General features: G+C 35.6%; 1 long non-coding RNA gene across 2 annotated transcripts; it reads left to right on the top strand.

The window, feature by feature from the left end:
- Positions 1 to 2110: 2110 nt before the first annotated feature.
- On the top strand, positions 2111 to 16824 carry LOC131507406 (uncharacterized). Of its 2 annotated transcripts, XR_009259490.1 has the most exons (4): positions 2111 to 2399; positions 6539 to 6750; positions 7177 to 7216; positions 16454 to 16824. It is a non-coding gene; the product is annotated as an uncharacterized LOC131507406 (long non-coding RNA). The 2 variants fall into 2 exon arrangements; XR_009259491.1 differs by lacking the exons at positions 7177 to 7216; positions 16454 to 16824 and having other exon boundaries at positions 6539 to 6818.
- Positions 16825 to 18080: the final 1256 nt, after the last annotated feature.

Genomic DNA, 18080 nt, shown 5'->3' with positions numbered 1-18080 from the left:
TTGATTCAACCCAAAAAAGTAAACCCAGCAAAAGTCATTTGCATTGCTTCCCATCTTACTGGCATGTTCACAACTTTCTATCTCCAATTTCCTTCTAGGTTTTGTGTCCATAGAAAAACACGCAGTGGTAAGTAGTACCAGCCTCCTTAGGCCTCTAAACTACTAGCAAATCTACAGATGTTTTCTTTTTAATAATAATAATACTAGATAAGTGCACTTCCACAAAGATTATATCATATTATCCTCACACTAATATCCCCAGGGAAGATATTATCCTCATCGTACATATGGAAACAGGCTCAAAGAGGTTAAACAGCTTGTATGATGACAAATGGAAAGTAATGACCTCTAAGGATTCTAGCTGCTAGTCTGCTATTCTTTCCACTTTGTGTGGATTGCCTATCTATGAAACAGAAAAAAAGGAGATTAGGTGTGCTTCCCATTAGCTATGTATAAATCAGCAGAAATAAACCAACAAAACAAAACAAGGTCAGCTTTTATTCTCTAAATTGTGATCATCTTACATGGACTTGAATGCATGTAGCAGCTTAAAAATTATTAAAATTATTGCTATATCCCTTTTTCAAAATAATTAAATCCACAGACCTCCTTTCACATTACATCCTGTAGAGAATGTCACTGTTGGGAAGATCATGAAACAGCCTCACAGTAAAGAAACTTTTCCTGTTCTTCTGCCCAAATTTGCCTTTCCTGGTGTTAGCTGCTTTCTCCTAATGACTGTCTAGAGAACATGCCCAGTGCATTTTCTTTGTTCCACAGAAGAAGCCGCAGAAGACTTTGGATTTTAATTTGAAAAATAAATAAATGCCCTTGAAAAGGACGGATGCACTCTCCTAAGGCTTCTTTCATTAATATGAGCTTCATGAAAGGCAGAGTTCAATAATGGGGTTCAAGATTAGAGGGAGAAGACCACACAAACTTGGAGAAGCCTTAAAAAATTAGAGAGGAAAATGTGGTTTATTAGTTATACTAGTTACAGAATGAACAGCATATTGTATGTGCTGTGTTAGAGGTATGTTATGAATAACAAAAGCCCTGGAGCATTTACATATTTGTTTTCAGCAATCCTGGCAGTTGGACTTCACCATTCTATGCCTCTTTGCCAGAATCACTAAACACTGGTACATATGGCATCTGAAGTACCATATGCCATAGAAAATGTTAGCTGATGCCTATACTTCTATATTATATTTCTATTTCAGATTTTTGCAGTTTGAACAAAGAATAGTAGAAAAAACAAAATATTGGACAAGCAGTAAACAGTAAAGTGAAAAAAAAATGCCTTCAGAGAAAGCAAATAAAGGAAATGAATCTACCATGACTTAACATGGCTATATGGTAATGAATCAGATATGGGAAGTAATTGTTTTGTATGAATAAATTTAGATAGCCTTTCATTCTATTATTTTGGAGCTAAAGGCTGCAACGTGAATAGTGAGAGTTGACATATTTTTCTTATCTTATTCTTTCTGACATTTCTTGCTAAAATCATAATCTCCATTTGATTGAAATTAATTAACATGAAGGTTATAGTCAGTGGCATCTAAAATCTAGGTTAAAACAGAAAATTCAAATATTAGGAATTATTTTGCAATACTTATTTAGATTTTTGATTGAGATTTTTCAGCTAGCATCTAGGGATTTTTTGTTTTTATTCTTAGACACAGAAAGACTCTAAAGTTAAAATCAACATAATTGAATACTTAGCTCTCTCAAAACAGAGAAACAAACAAAATCTCATAGCCAACTGTGATATTGTGATTTATAAAAAATATATATATTTGATCACTCAGATGGCCAAAATGTATTTCTCATATATATTTGGTCTTCATTCAGTTCCTGGCTCACAGTTCCCAAAACCCTGGAATTCCCTGAGCTGTAAGAGTAATGGGAGCATCTTTTGTTATAATATTTGGTCTCTTATTCTCAGGCCCTGAAATTGCTTCAGAGCCATAAAGCTGAAAAATGTATCTTGTTATTCACACAAACTCCTATTCTACCACAATTTATGTTAATAAAGCTGACTTCTGGAGCACCTAAGACTGGAACTGTTGCCAAGGGAACCAATTATGACCAGAGGGGTGGGACTTTTAGTTCCCCCCTGATTTCTGCAGAGGTGGAAGGGCTAAAGGCTGAATCAATCACGAACAGCCAATGAGTTATCAATCATGACCATGTAACGAAGCCTCCATAAAAACCCAAAAGAAGGGAATTCAGAGAGTTTCCAAGTTCGGGAGCCAGAATGAGTCCACATGCCATCAATTCCAGGAGCCAAGCTCCAAGACAGAAGCTCCTTTGCTCAGGACTCACCCATGTATCTCTTCATCTGGTTGTTGATTCATATACTTTAATATATTTTGTAATAAATTAGTAATCAGGTAAGTAAAATGTTTTTCTGACTTCTGTGAACTGTTCTAGAAAATTATCAAAACCCAAGGAATGGGTTATGGGAACCTCTGATTTATAGCCGGTTGTTTGGAAGTACAGGTAACAACGTGGGCTTGCAAATGGCGTCTAAAGTGGAAGGCATCTTGTGGGACTGAGCCCTTTACCTGTGGAATCTGATGCTATCTCAAGGTATTCCTGTATTCTAGAAACAATCCCACCCCAAATTGGAAGTCTGGTAACAAGATACCTCTTTCAGAAGTATTGTATGTTGCCCAATAAGACGCATAATTGTATGTGACATAGAATCTTAAGCTTCCTAAGAGTTTGTTCTGTATGGGGTCTATGAAGAGATCTATGTAAACTAAGGGCTGTATTTTTCATGTCCTAATCATTCCAGAACCAAGAATCCCAGGATCCCACACCTACCCAAAGAAACTAAATGTACATCAGGACTATTCTGTAATGCTAGCATGATTCCCTTGACAGAGCTCTAAACCTAAAACCATATATGTGTTTCCTAGGGCTTCCATGACAAATTACTACAAACTCTGTAGCAAAACAACAGAAATTAGTTATTTCACTGTTCTGGGGGCTAGAAGTCCAAAATCAAGGTGTTGTTCTCTCTGAAGGCTCTAAGGGAGAAAACTTCTTGGTCTCTTCCAACTTCTAATGGCTCCAAGAATCCCTTAGCTTGTGGCTACATAACTCCAATCTCTGCCTCCCTCTTTCCATGCCCTTCTCCTCACCTTTGATCATGTCTCTCTTCTGTGTGTCTCTTATAAAAGGGACCCTTGACACTGGATTTAGAGCCCATTCACATAATGTGGATGATTTCATCTTCAAATCCTTAACTTAATTACATCTGAAAATCTCTTTTTCCAAGTAAGATCACATTCACAGATTCTAGGGACTAGAATGTGGATATATTTTTTGGAGAGCAGCAGCATTCAACCCAATACAACCCATTCTCTGCCCCCTAAAATTCACATCTGTCTCACATGTAAAATATATTCACTCTATCCCAACATCCTCCAAAGTCTCAACTCATTATAGCATCAATTCTAAGTCCCAAACCTCATCTAAATATCATCAGCTCAAAAGTCCCAAATCTCATCATCTACATCAAGTATGAGTTACATTCTGAATATGATCCATCCTGGGACAAAATTTCTTTCTGTGGACATGTAAAACAAGAGAAGAAGTTACTTGTATTTTAAAATACAATGGTGGGGGGAACCTGGGTGGCTAAGCTGGTTAAGTCTCTGACTCTTGATTTCAGCTCATGATCTCACAGTTCATGAGATCAAGGCCTGACCTGGGCTCTGTGCTACAGCGTGGGGCCTGCTTGAGATTCTCTCTCTTGCTCTCTTTCTCTGCCCGTCCTCACACATATGAGGCTCTCTCTCCCCCCAAGATAAATAAATAAACTTATAAAATAATAAAATTAATTAAAATAAAATAAAATAAAATAAAATGGTGGGATAGGCATAAACATTAGACATAGACAGGATAGACATTCCCATTCCCTAAGGGAGTAAGAGAGTCATTGCAAGGAATAAAGGGGTCACTAGTCCCAGATAAGTTTGAAATACATAATGAAAAATTCTGTTAAGTTTTAAGGGCTGTGAATAATACCCTGTCTTAATGCTCTGCCCACTAAGACTCCATAGGCTTCTGTACAACCAACCTGCAGTGGCTCTACCCTTGGAATCATTATTACTTTTTCCTGAAGGGTAGCATATGTTTGCAGTTGCAATTTCCTGCTTGAGTAATTTTGGAAGCCCAACAGCTTTCTCTCATTATGTCCTGTTTCTGTCCCTTTCAGTCCAAGTTAGCAGTGTTCCTGCTGATATAAGATTCTCAAAAGACATGTGGGTCTCTCGTGTATGTCACAGGGTCTACAGTATTAGATATTTCCTGGATAACCCCATCACTCCTGCCTTCTACTCAGATGATTGAGTGGATCCATGAGTTACACCTTAATTGTTTCAGCAAGTTAATCCAGCCATACACTCGGTCTTCTCTCTCCAGAACACACTTTCTTGATAGTGAATTTCCTAATGTTAGCATCCTTTGAAATCTGGATAGACCAAGAACTTCCAAAATCAAGTGCTGGCTCCTTTTTCCTCACAGCTTCTTCCTTAATTTATCTCTTTCCTCTAGCATTATACTAAGCAGAAAGAAAATACCAGCCTGCATCTTCAGTACTTTGCTTGGAAACTCTTCTGCAACATATTCAATTACATCATTTACAATTTCTGTTTTCTCCACAACTGTAGAGCACAATGCAGCCAAGTTTTATACCACTATATAACAATTCCTCCAGTTATATATAAAATTCCTTCAGTTTCCAATAATGTGTTCCTCTTTTCCTTCTGAATCTTTACCAGAATTGCCTTTTTGACCAACTGTCTCCTCAAGGCAATCTAGATTTTTCTACTATGTGCTCAAATTTCTTCTAGCCACTACCCATTACCCAGTTGTTATATACCCAGAGATGGCCTCTGTGCATTGTCTTCTATGCTGTTTACTTCTTAACAGCAGACTGTGACTCATTAGCTCAAAATCCCACCAGTGTCAAACTCAAATTTTCACACAACCAACTGTTCTAAACTTATCCCAAATAAGCAGATTTTTTAGCCATGTATAGCTTGCCTGCTTTGCTACCCCATACAATTACATACATGTATTAGCCACAGACAAGATAAAGACCCTAAAGTGTTGAAACTCTTCAGAACTCTCTGACCTAGAGAATCCTCCTGTTGGGCTGCTAAATGACCTCACCTCTCCTACCTGCCAACCCTTACAAGTTCCCTTGCCCTCTTCCAAGTGATGGCCCCCACCTGTGGGCTCTGGACAGTCTCATGCTCAAACTCACCAAAGCATTGCCCAAATAAAGGCTGTTTATTAATCCAAGTTATATTTTTTCTTTTATCAAGCATGCTTTTGACATTATGATTACGAACACTTTGCTAAATGCCACATCATGAGGATTTGCTTCTATATTTCTTCTACAAGTTTTATAGTTTTTGGCTTTACATGTAGAGCTGATCTATTTGCATGAATATTGGTATAAAGTGTGAAATTTAGTTGTTTTCTTTTGGAAAGGTTTTTGGTTTTTTGTTTGTTTGTTTTTTGGGGGTTTTTTTTGGGATATAAACATCCAATTTTTCCAACGCTATTTGTCGATACAACTGTTCTTTCCCTATTTAATAATTTTTGTACTTTTGCCAAAAATCAAATGGTTTTATTTCTATGGGTCTATTTCTGTATTCTCTATCCCGTTCTTTTTGTCTCTTCTTTTGCCAATACCACACTGTCTTGATTGCTGTAGCTTCATAGTAAGTCTAGAATTCAGGTAATATAAATTCTCTAAATTTATTCTTCTTTTTCAAAATTGTTTTAGCTACTCTATTCCCTTTGTCTTTCCATATAAATTTTATAATCTAGTCTATATCTACAAAATATCCCCCTGTAATTTTGATAACTGTGTTATATCTATACATACATTTAGGAACAATTGACAATTTTCTTATATTGAGTATTTCAATCCATAAGTAAGGCATATCTCTCTATTATTTAAATTTTCTCTGATTTTTTTTGGTCAGCATTTTTGTTTTTAGCATATAAATACTACACAGTTTGGTTAGATTTATTCATAGGCATTTCCCCTTTTTGTCAGAAACTTCTTTAAGTTTAAAAAAAATTGGTATCTAATAGTTCATTGGCAACATGCACAATGATTGTTTTGTGTACTGACCTTATGAAGTTGTGTTCAGTGACCTTGCTTGACTCATACATTTGTCCTAAAATTTTAAAAACAAATTCCTGGAAATTATTTATGTTGGAAATAATGTCACCTACAAACAGGGACAGTTTATTTCTTCCTTTCCACCCCAAACATCTTTAATTTCTTTTGCCTGACTTAGTGAAATGGCTAGGACTGCCAGGATGATGTCCTAGCATGAAAGTGCTAGGATGAAAGTGGACATTTCTGCCTTTTACCAGTCATAGGAAACATTTAAGCGCAGCTCTTTCTTCCCATGGGTCCTGTTCCTGTACTTTAATAAAGCCATTCTTTTTGCACCAAAAATATCTCAACAATTCTTTCTTGACGGTTCATTTCCAGACCCTAAGCCACATCAAATCATATTATTTTGGTGCCCAACATTCAGTCTGAGTCTTCTCATCTGGACTCCGACCCTCAGTGCAAACTTGGAATATAGTGTGACTGCTAACATGCCTTCTCGTTGCCGTGAATCTGTGGAAGACCTCAAACTTCTTTTCAAATGACAATGAAGGACTAGAGCACGTCACTTGGCACATGAAAGCTCTTAATAAGTACACACTCAAAGACCTAAATTACACTCAAAATAGCACTTCCCTATTAAATACTAAAGTAACACAAATGCTTAATGCAGTTTTTATAAAATAAAATGGCATTAGATATTTTAACTGCTGCACAAGGTGGAACATGTGCTATCATAAAAACAGAATGTTGTGTATATATTCCAGATTATCACAAAAATGTAACAGGATTGTTAAAAGATATAAATACTCCAACTGGTGCTTTATATGATCGATCTGTCTCTCTCTCTCCCTCTCTGTCTGTCTCTGTCTCTCTTCTTTAGTGATTGGTTAAACTCCTGGAGTGGAGGAAAGTTTTGGTCAATGATGAAAGGCTTTTTTTTTTTATTGGGCTTTATTTTCCTCATAATATTATGAGGAATAATAATAATATTAACCTTATTTTGTTTTCTTTTCCAGTGTCTCCCTGCCTGGTGCCTAGACTCCTTCCCTGCATTTGGTAACTCCTATATATAAAAATTCCCCAACTGACCAATGTTGAGCCATAGGTAGGGAAAACTCCATGCCCCTACTCAGCAGGAAGAAGTTAGAGAAGATAAGACTTTCCACTCTCAACAACCTTAAAGATTTAAGAGTCAAAATTGTTCAGAGGGGACTGACGTGGAGAACAAAAGCAAAAGAAAATGTGGATAAAATTAAATCTCCTTACAACTTGCAGCCCATTGACAAATACTTGAGACAGGCAGAGTATGACATTCCTCCAGGAACTCCCAACTATCTCAATGCCTTCCTAGAGGGAAAACAACAACAACAAAAACCTTAACTTGACAATAGTTAGCTATACTATAAGTCTTCTTTAACATATGAAAATCTTTTTGGAAACTTCCTTTATCTCTACCCCTCCCAACTTAAAAATATAAAACCAATCACTCCTCACAATCCCAGTGCAGCTCTTTCTGTCCAGGGGTCCTGTCCCTGTACTTTAATAAAACTACCTTTTTTGTACCAAAAAAAAAAAAATCATAGGAAACATTCTATCACCAGCAAGTACAATATTAGCTGCAGATTCTTTGTAGTTGTCTTTTATGAAAAGTTCTCTATTTCAAGCTTGCAACGAATTTTTATCAAAAATGGATGTTGAATTTTATCAAATACTACGTAAGGATCAAGTGACACAATTATGTGGATTTTTCTTTGTGAAATTGTTAATAGGGTAGATTAAGTTGATTAACTCACAAATATTGAACCAGCCTTGCATTTCTTGGATAAATCCCATTTTTCTTTAGTGTCACTTTCATTTTATGGATGGTTGGATTCAACGTATTAATATTTTACTGGGGACTTTGTGTCTATGTTCTTGAGAGCTATTGATCTGTGAAATATTTCGGTTTGGTTTTTGCCCATATTTGTCTTGGTTTCAGAACATTGTCTCATAAAATTAATTGTGATATATTTCCCTCTCTTTTATTTTCTGAAATAAATTGTGTAGAATTACTGTTAAGTCTCTTTTAAACATTTAGCACATTCACCAGTTAAGCCATGTAAGCATGGAGATTTCTTTTTCAGAAAGATTGTTTTTGTTTTTGTTTGTTTGTTACTATGATTTCAGCTTCTTTAATAGTTATAGTACTGTTCGGGGTATCTATTCTATTTTGGGTGAGTTTTGGTAGTTTGTGATTGTCACAGAATTGGCATTTCATCTAATCTCATAGATTTGTCCATCGTTTTATAGTCAGCCTTTTCCTTCTCAGTCTTGCTAGAGGCTTCTCAATTTTATTAATCTTTTCAAAGAACCAGCTTGTGTTTTCATTGATTATAATTTCTATTTATTTTTTAAATTTCTTTTATTTCTATTCTTACCTTTCTTATTTTCTTCTCCTTCTTTTGGGTTTATTTTCCCTTTTCTAGTTTAAAGTAGAAGCTTAGACTATTGATTTGAGACTTTAATCTTTTTTAATGTAAGCATCTAATGTTATAAATTTCCTCCTAAGTACTTTAACTCTGTCCCACAAATCTTGTTATGCATTTTTATTTTCCTTCATTTCAAAACATTTTCTAATTTCTCTTAAAATTCCCAATTTGATGCATGGACTATTTAGAAATGTGTTTAAATTATAAATGTCTGGAAATTTTCCTATTTGTTTCTTGCTTACTATCTTTCTGATATCTGGTTTTTCCTGAGTAACCATGTACATATGGAAAGAAGTATTTCTACTGTTGTTTGGATGAGTGTTCCAGAAGTTAAAATTAAGTCCCACTGTTTGATGGTGATGTTCAATTATTCTACACCTTTGTTTATTTTCTTTCTATTCATTCAACTATTACTGTGAGAGGAGTTTTTTAATCTGCAATATAACTGTGTAATTGCTTTCACTTTTGTCATATGTAATATAAAGCACTGTTATTAGGTGGATACAGATTTAAGACTGTATGAATTATTGATAATGTATCTTTTTTATCATTATGATAAATGATCATTTTTTATCCCTGGTACTTTTTAGCTATGAAATCTATGTGAGCTATTCACATAGCCACTGTAGCTTTCTATTGATTAATGTTTTCAGGTATTATGTTTTATCTTTTTACTTTCAATCTATGTCATTATATTTGCAGTGATTGCTTTGTGATAGCATAAATTTGGTTCATGTTTTTTTTTTTTTCTTATCCATTCTGACCATGTCTCTATTTTCTATTGATGTGTTTAGGCCATTTGCATTTAACGTGATTAGTGATATGTTTGCATTCAGGTCTACCACTTTATTATTTCTTTTTGTTCATTTATCTGTTTTTTGTTACTCTGTTTTCCCTTTACTGACTTCTTTTGGGTTATGTAAACATTTTTGGGTATTCATTTCAATTTATCTATTATGTTTCTGACTATCTCTCTTTGCATAGCATTTTTAGCAACTGCTCTAAGGATAGGAGATAACTAGTCATCTTTTCACAGTCTACTTAGAATGAATATTTCACCAGTTGAAGCAAAATATAGATATATTACCACCACAGGTGTCTCTTTAGTCTCTCCCACAATGAAAATTCTATCAGAAAATGTTTCCTCACTTTCAGTGTGTTGAGTTGTGGTAAGATATACATAAAGTTTACCATCTCAACCCTTTTTAAGTGTACCATTCTGTGGAATTAAATTCACTCACATTATTGTGCAATCTTTATCATCAGAAATTTTTCATCACCCCCAAATGAAACTCTATACCCCATTAAACTGTAACTTCCCTACCTTCTCCCCCAACTATTCTACATTTCTTCATGAATTTGACTGCTCTAATTAACTCATATAAATAGAGTCCTAGCATATTTGTTCTTTTATGTCTGGCTTATTTCCCTCAGCATAAGTTTTCAAGATTCATCCAGGTTGTAGCTTATATCAGTACATCATTACTTTTTAGGGCTAAATATTATTCCATTCTCTGAATATAAAATAATTTATCCATTTATCAGTTGATGAACATTTGGATTGTTCCCACTTTTTAGCTGTGATGAATAATGCTGCTGGATGACATAACTCTATGTTTAACTTTCTGAGAAACTGTCACATATTTGTTAACACTTGTTATTGTCTGTCTTTTTTTACTAGAGCCACACTAGTCTGTGTGATGTAGCATTTCATTTGAGTTTTCATTTGCATTTCCCCAATGAATAATAATGTTTAGCATCTTTCCATATGATTATTGGCCACTTTCTATCTTCCTTAGAAAAATGTCTATTCAAATCCTTTGGTCAATCTTTCATTGGGTTATTTAATTTTTTACTACTGAGTAGTAAGAATTCTTTCTATACTCTAGATATAAGGCCCTTATCAGATATACGATTTGCCAATTCGCAACTTACCTATTTTTTTTTTCCTCTGTTGTTTGTGATTTTGGTGCCATGTCATAGAAACCCTTCCCAAATCCAAGGTCATGAAGATTTTACCCCTATGTTTTTTTCTAACAGTTTTCCAATTTTTGCTCTTACATTTAGGTCTTTGATCTAGTTTGAGTTAAATTTTGTATATGGTGTTATATTATAAGGAATAATTATATATTACTTAAAATGAGTTTTTCTGGTGATCGGTCAGGTACGGACACAAAATAAAAGCATAGAGAGATGTATATACTTTAAAGATACTTCTTATACTCACAAAACAGTGAGTGATAAGATAAAGACATGGCACACCACTCAGGGGGCTATGTGGGAATAGCTCCCAGAGAGCTGGTTTAACCAAGCAGGCTTGTATTTTTCTCTAAACACATGGAATATGGTACCCCATAACCTTCTGGCCTCCACTATTTCTGCTGGGAAGTCAGCTCTTAATCTTATTGAGGTTCTCTGATAAGTGACATGTCATTTTCCTCTTTCTGCCTACAAGATTTTCTCCTTTCCTTTGACTTTCACCGTATGAAACTGCTATGGGTCTCTTTTCATCTATCCTACTGAAATTCATTGAGTTCCTGGATGTGTAGGTTATTGATTTTCAACAAATTTAGGGAGTCTTCAGTTATTATTTCTTATTTTTCTTCCTCTTTCTTCTTCCTTCTGGTGATATTACTACTATTATACACACTTTGGTACACTTACGTATGGTGTCCCATACTTTTCTCAGGCTCTGTTAATTTTTCTTCCTTCTTTTTTTCTCTCTGTTCATCAGCTTATACACTCTCTATGAATTTATACTGAAGTCTACTAATTATTTCTTCTGCCAGTTCAAATCTACAGTTAGGCCTTTCCAGTGAATTTTTTTATCTCTGTTATTTCACTTTTGAACTACAAAGTTTCCATTTCTTTTTTAAGAAAATTTCTATCTCTTTCCTTATATTATTTGATATAACATTGTCATTATACCTCCCTTTACATTAGTCATGGTTTCCTTCAGTTCTTTGAGCATAGTTGTAATGGGTACTTTAAATGGTACTTTAAATATTTTTTCTGTTCAATCTGACATCTGGTAATTTTCACAGGCATTTTCAGTTGCCTACTTTTTATCCAGTATATGGGTCATACTTACCTGTTCCTTTTCATGCCTTGTAGTGTTTTAATGGGAACTAAACAGTTTAGACACCTCATTGTAGCAACTCTGGGAATTAGTTCCCTGCCTCAGGTTTGCTGTTATTACCCTCCCTCCCAAACATACACATAGGCACACACATACAATATAAGGCCTCTGATGTTCTGTGATTAGGGTGGCACAGCCTATAGTTACTCGGAATGACAGTGGTACAAGTAAGATTCTCTTCCACATTTTCCTGACCACATCCAGGTGCTAAATTCTAATAATTCCTGGAGTATTGCCCTAATGTTTTCAATAGCACCCTCACATTTTCTAGAAATTAAAAAAAACAGTCCTAAAATTTGTCTGAAACCACAAAAGATCCTGAATAGCCAAAACCATCCTGAGAAAGAAGAACAAAGCAGGAGGCATCACACTTCTTGATTTCAAACTCTATTACCAAGCTATAATGATCAAAACAGTATAGCGACGGCATAAAAACAGACTTATAAACCAATAGAACAGAATATAAACCCATGCATATACTTCATCTAACCTTTGACAAGGGTGCCAAGAACACACTATGAAAGACAGTCACTTCAATAAATCATTTTGGCAAAACTGGGTATCCACATGCAAAAGAATGAAATGGACCACAAACTTACACCATTCACAATAATTTCAAAATGGATTAAAGGCTTAACTGTAAGACCTGAAACCTTAAAACCACTTGAAGAAAACATAGGTAAAAAGCTTCCTAACGTCAGTCTTGGCAGTGATTTTTTGGATATGATACCAAAAACAAAGGCAAGGAAAGCAAAAATAAACACTGGGGCTATATCAAACTAAAAATCTTCTGTATAGAAAATAATGAAAAGATAAATTAAAAGGCATCTTACGAAGTGGGAGAAAATATTTGCAAACCATCTAGCTGATATTTGATCAATAACCAAAAAGAGAAGGAACTCTCATCCAACTTAGTAGCAAAAAAATTAATAATCTGATTTAAAAATGAAGAAAAGACCTGAGAAGATAGGTACACAAAAAAAGATGCTTAAGAGGCAAACACATGAAAAGATGCTCAACATCACTAATCATCAGAGAAATTCAAATCAAAACCACAATGAGATATCACCTCACACCTGTTAGCATGGCCATTATCCAAAAAGAAGAAATAACAAGTGTTGGCAAGGATGTGAAGAAAAGGAACCTTTGTATGCTCTTGGTGGGAATGTAAATTGGTATATCCATAATGGAAAACAGTATGGAGGTTCCTCAAAAAATTGAAAATAGAACTACTATAACATCCAGCAATTGTACCTCTAAGTAAATATCCAAAGGAAACCATCAGTATCTTGCAAGATATCTGCACTCCCATGTTCACTGCAGTCTTACTTACAATAACCCAGATATGGAAACAACTAGTCTCTGTCAATGGATGAATGGATCAAGAAAATGTGGTACACACACAGACGAAAAAGAAAAAAAAAGGAGTATTATTCATCCATCAAAAAGAAGGAAATCCTGCCATTTTTGACATGATGAACCTGGAGGATATTATGCTAAGTGAAATAAACCAGAAGAGAAAGACAAATACTGTATAATTTCACTTAGATAATTTTAAAAAGATCAAACTTGAGGCACCTGCCTGGGTCAACCAGTGGAGTGTATGACTCTTGATCTCAGGGTTGTGAGTTTGAGCCCCATGTTGGGTGTAGAGATTACTTTAAAATAAAATCTTTTAAAAAATAAAAAAAAAAAAAATTAAGAAGGCCAAACTCATAAAATCAGAGACTACAATGGTGGTTGCCAGGGGCTGTTGGCAGCAGGGGTGGGGAGGGCAGGTGTTGCAAGTAGGTGAGAATAAGGAAATAGGGAAATGTTAATCAAAGGATACAAACTTCTAAGATGAATAGGTTTTGAGGATGTATTGTACAGCATGGTGACTACAGCTAATAATACTGCATTGTATACTTGGAATTTGTAAGGAGAGTACATCTTAATAAACATTCTCACCTAATTAAGTAAGTATATAAGGTGATAGATGTATTAATTAACTTGATTATGGTAATCATTTCACACTGTATATGTATGTCAAATCACCACCTTACATGGCATAAATATACAGAATTTCATTTATCAATTAAAACTCAATAAAGCTGGAAATAAAGGAAAAAAAAACAGCAGCAGAATTCCTCTACAAACTAATTCAATCATATTGTAGCTCCTTGGAAAGAATAGTTTCTGAGTTCAGTGTTTGATCTCTGTGCCAAACCCAGGAGGACTCCTCCCAACTCTTATTCCCAAGTTCATTCATACAAACTAGCTGGCTTACAGTCTTGGCTATACTAAATCCCCTCCAATTACCTTTTGTCACAACTTATACTGTTGTATTGTTATTGTTGTTTTTAAGCCATCTCTGTGCCCAACATGTGGCTCAAACTCACAATCCTGAGATCATGAGTCACCTGTTCTACTTGCTGAGCCAGAGAGACACCTCACAACCTATACAGTTCTTGAAAATCACCCTTAGGTTTAAACTTCACTACTCTATTACAAATGAAATCAATTCTTTCAGGAAGAGATAAGTAGCTATCTGCTTCATGACTGGTTCCCCCCACCTCCACCCACAGGCAAAATTTCTGAACTAGGCCTCCTGGGGTAGGGCCAATGACAAGCTTCTGAGTGACACCAGGGCCCCACGATTCCCAAAGCACCATACCCAAAGTAGAACCTCTATTCCACAAGTAAGGCTTAGGCAGAAGAAGGAAGTTCTGACCTCCTGACCACACTCACCTGAGACAGGTAAGCTAGGGGCAAGATTAGAAAAGCAGAAATCTTGCTCTTAATTGAAAAAACAAACAAACAAACAAGCAAAAACAAAAAGAAATCCTCCAGTTCGGATCTGGAGGATAAAGTGAGCCCTATGTTCTTGGTTGCAGCAGTCTGCAGTTGAGTCTATGCCCCACTGAGTTGGTAAGAGGCAGGAAGGAAGTGCTCTTGGTTCAAATACCACAGACTTTAATTGATCCTACCAAATTTTCATAGATTTTCTTGAATATACCTTTCTTCATTTGCTATTTGCCTTCAGGCGGTCCTTTAAAGGACTATTTTTTGTATATATATAATTTTCACTAGTTTCACTGGGGGATGGTTCAACAGAGCTCCCCATTCTGTCATGTCAGAAGTTGGTCTATTTCAGTTACCTGTATTGTTTAGTTGTATATGGTACTTACAAAAGTATTCATGCTTGCTTCTCACTAACTTTTCTAGAGTTAATTTGTTTCTCTCCACTGAAATAATGACTGCTAATTTTTTTTTTCCTAAGTAACGTATTTTTTTAATTTAATAATTTAAATTCAAGTTCATTAACATACCACGTAGTACTGGTTTCAGGAGTAGAACCCAGTGATTCATCACTTACATATAACACCTAGTGCTCATGCCACCAAATGCCCTCCTTAATGTCCATCACCCATTTAACCCATCCCTCCACCTACCTCCACTCCAGTAACCCTCAGTTTGTTCTCTGTATTTAAGAGTCTCTTATGGTTTGCCTCCCTGTTTTTTATCGTATTTTTCCTTCACTTCCCCTATGTTCATCCGTTTTGTTTCTTAAATTCCACATATGAATGAAATCATATGAAATTTGTCTTTCTCTTATTTCAAAACTTATAATACACTGTAGTTCCATCCACATTGTTGCAAATGGCAAGATTTCATTCTTTTTAGTCACCAAGTAATATTTATACCACATCTTCTTTATTCATTCATCAGTCAATGGACATTTGGGCTCTTTCCATAATTTGGCTATTGTTAATAGAGCTGCTACAACATTGGGGTGCATGTACCCCTTTTATTCAGCATTTTTGTATCCTTTGGATAAATATCTAGCAATGCAATTGCTGGGTCATAGGTAGCTCAATTTTTAATTTTTTGAGGAACCTCCATACTGTTTTCCAGAGTGCCTGCATCAGTTTGCATTCAGTGACTGCTAGTTTTATTATCAGTACTCTCAATTTCTCAAACTCTTAGTTTCTAGAAATTCAGAAATGAGGCTTTTGTTTGTTAATATCCAGAGTGAACACTGAAGACTGTGATACTAGTTATAATATCTATCTAAAATTACGGAAGAAAATAGGTGTCTCTACCACTGTCCTCTTTTATCATTTTATCTCTGGGTTGGTTAATTCAGGTTTAGGAGGAAAGGATAGGGATGGCAAAGTTGGAAAGAGGAAAAGTTACTGCAGTCTGAAGTCCACAAAGACTCTGAACTCATGGGGAGAAGTTAGTAGGACTTCCTGTTGCTGTGAGGTTGATATGTTATGAGGTAGTCACCTTTTGCTGAAGCCTGGCTGGCTTCCTTGAAAGTAACAGTCAGCAAGTGACTAACCAGGCCTAGCAAGACTGATCCTGACACAGGAAGCCACAAAATGATGAGAGACCTGGGGATGCCCAAAGGAAGTTCATAGGGCGTACTCTCCAATTATTCTAGGTCTTGGCTTGCAAAGTCTGCCAAGACCTCAGGAAATCTTTCATGAGTGCCAGTAGGAACCTTTCAGCCAAAGTGCTGTGAAAGATGATTCTTAAAAACTTGGATGCTTACGTTTGCAAGGCCTGTTTTTACTCTCAGTTGAAAAAATGTTTGCGGAGAGGGTTCTCTGAGAATCTTATTTATGACTAATAACAATTGTGTGCTGATTATTCTCCATTTGTCTCCTTGAGATTCAGTCTGTATCCTTCTATGCCTAGCTCGAAGTCCTCAGAAGCTGAGCCATGCAGACTCATCACCATGTTCCAACACCTTGCCACCTAGTTTCCTGTTGGGTTTGGCCAATGGAAGATATCAACATGAAACTGGAATGTTTGAGAAGAGAGAGACTGGCATTCTTTCCTGCTTCCTTTTTGCTATACCACTTGCTCTCTGGCAGTAGCTGTATCTCTATTTCACTGGGCCACTCCTTCACAGTTGCAGTCCAGAAACACTAATTTCTCTCCAAAGAGTTTCTTACTAAGCTGTTTCTGTATGCTTCATCATCTCATTTATTCCCATAACTATGCCCACATCTTTTTAAATAGGCTCTTCATTTGGACTGAATTCTGTTTCCTGCTGGGTCCCTAACAATTACTACATTTTAAAACCTATTGGGGTGTCTGGGTGGCTCAGTCACTTGAGCATCTGACTCCTGATTTCAGCTCAAGTCATGATCCCAGTGTCCTAGAGATCCCATGTCCCAGGGATCCCATGTCTCAGGGATCTGACCCCATGTTGAGCTCCATGTTGAGCATGGAGTTAGCTTAAGATTCTCTCTCTCTCTCTCTCTGCCCCTCTCCCCCACTCATGTGCTCTCTCTCATGAAATAAATAAAATAAAATAAAATAAAATAAAATAAAATAAAATAAAATAATAAATAAAGCCTATCTAAGCCTCACCATAACCCTGCAAGATACTATTATTTCCCATTTATAGATTAGGACATATGATTTAGACAAGTAAAATGCCCAAAGTCACACATCTAGTAGGTATCAGAGTTGGTATTAAAACTCTAGTCCTAACAAAATCCATGTTCCTTCTTCCATTTAAGTTTGTAAACAAATTCTATTTATGCTTTTTTCCAAAGATTAATTTTATTTAAATATAAACAAGGTTTTATATCAACTGTTTTATGAATATATCAATTAAGCTTGAGCCCTTATTCTGAAACATAATTTGATTAAGTTCACAAATCACTAATTCAAGTACAGTATCCCTAACTGATAAGCTTTAATAACTATAATGAGAACAAAAGATTCTTATTTAAAACAATGATAAAACCTGATAATCTGCTTTTGCCTGGTGCTAATTTTAAGTCTTCTTTGCCTTTGACTTTTTGGCAGACACCCTGCATTACAACTCCATTACCATTCCTAGTTCCCTTATCCTTATCTTTCTGCACTGTAGAGGCTAATTTCCCCAGACTCCTTTGCGGGTATCTGTAGGCAAGTGACACAGGTCTGGCTAATGAAAAATGAAAGTTTTTCCTTTACTGATAAAAGGAAAGAACTACTTTTCTCTGCCCCTGTCCCTTTCTTCACGCTTAGAACAATGGTGTGATGTCTGGATAATTATAGCAGTCATGTTGTGACCATGAACCAGTATAAGAATGCCCCAAACATTTCATAGTATATACTTACACTAAAAAGAGTACTATATTTTTATATATTATATACAATTACATATGCAATAAAGAACTTTTAGACTTAACTTAAAAAATTTCATTCCACAAACCCTCAAACCTCTGACTCTTGTTGTTGCTTTATTAAATATTGGGTAGATGAAAAGAATATTTATAAAATAATACATGTCATAAAGAAAAACAATACACTGACCAGCTAGGTC

Source organism: Neofelis nebulosa, chromosome 3 (genome assembly GCF_028018385.1).
Source record: "Neofelis nebulosa isolate mNeoNeb1 chromosome 3, mNeoNeb1.pri, whole genome shotgun sequence".
In the NCBI taxonomy this organism is placed as follows: Eukaryota; Metazoa; Chordata; class Mammalia; order Carnivora; family Felidae; genus Neofelis; species Neofelis nebulosa.
Note: the sequence above shows the minus strand (reverse complement) of the source record. Positions and strands in the feature narration are given on the sequence as shown.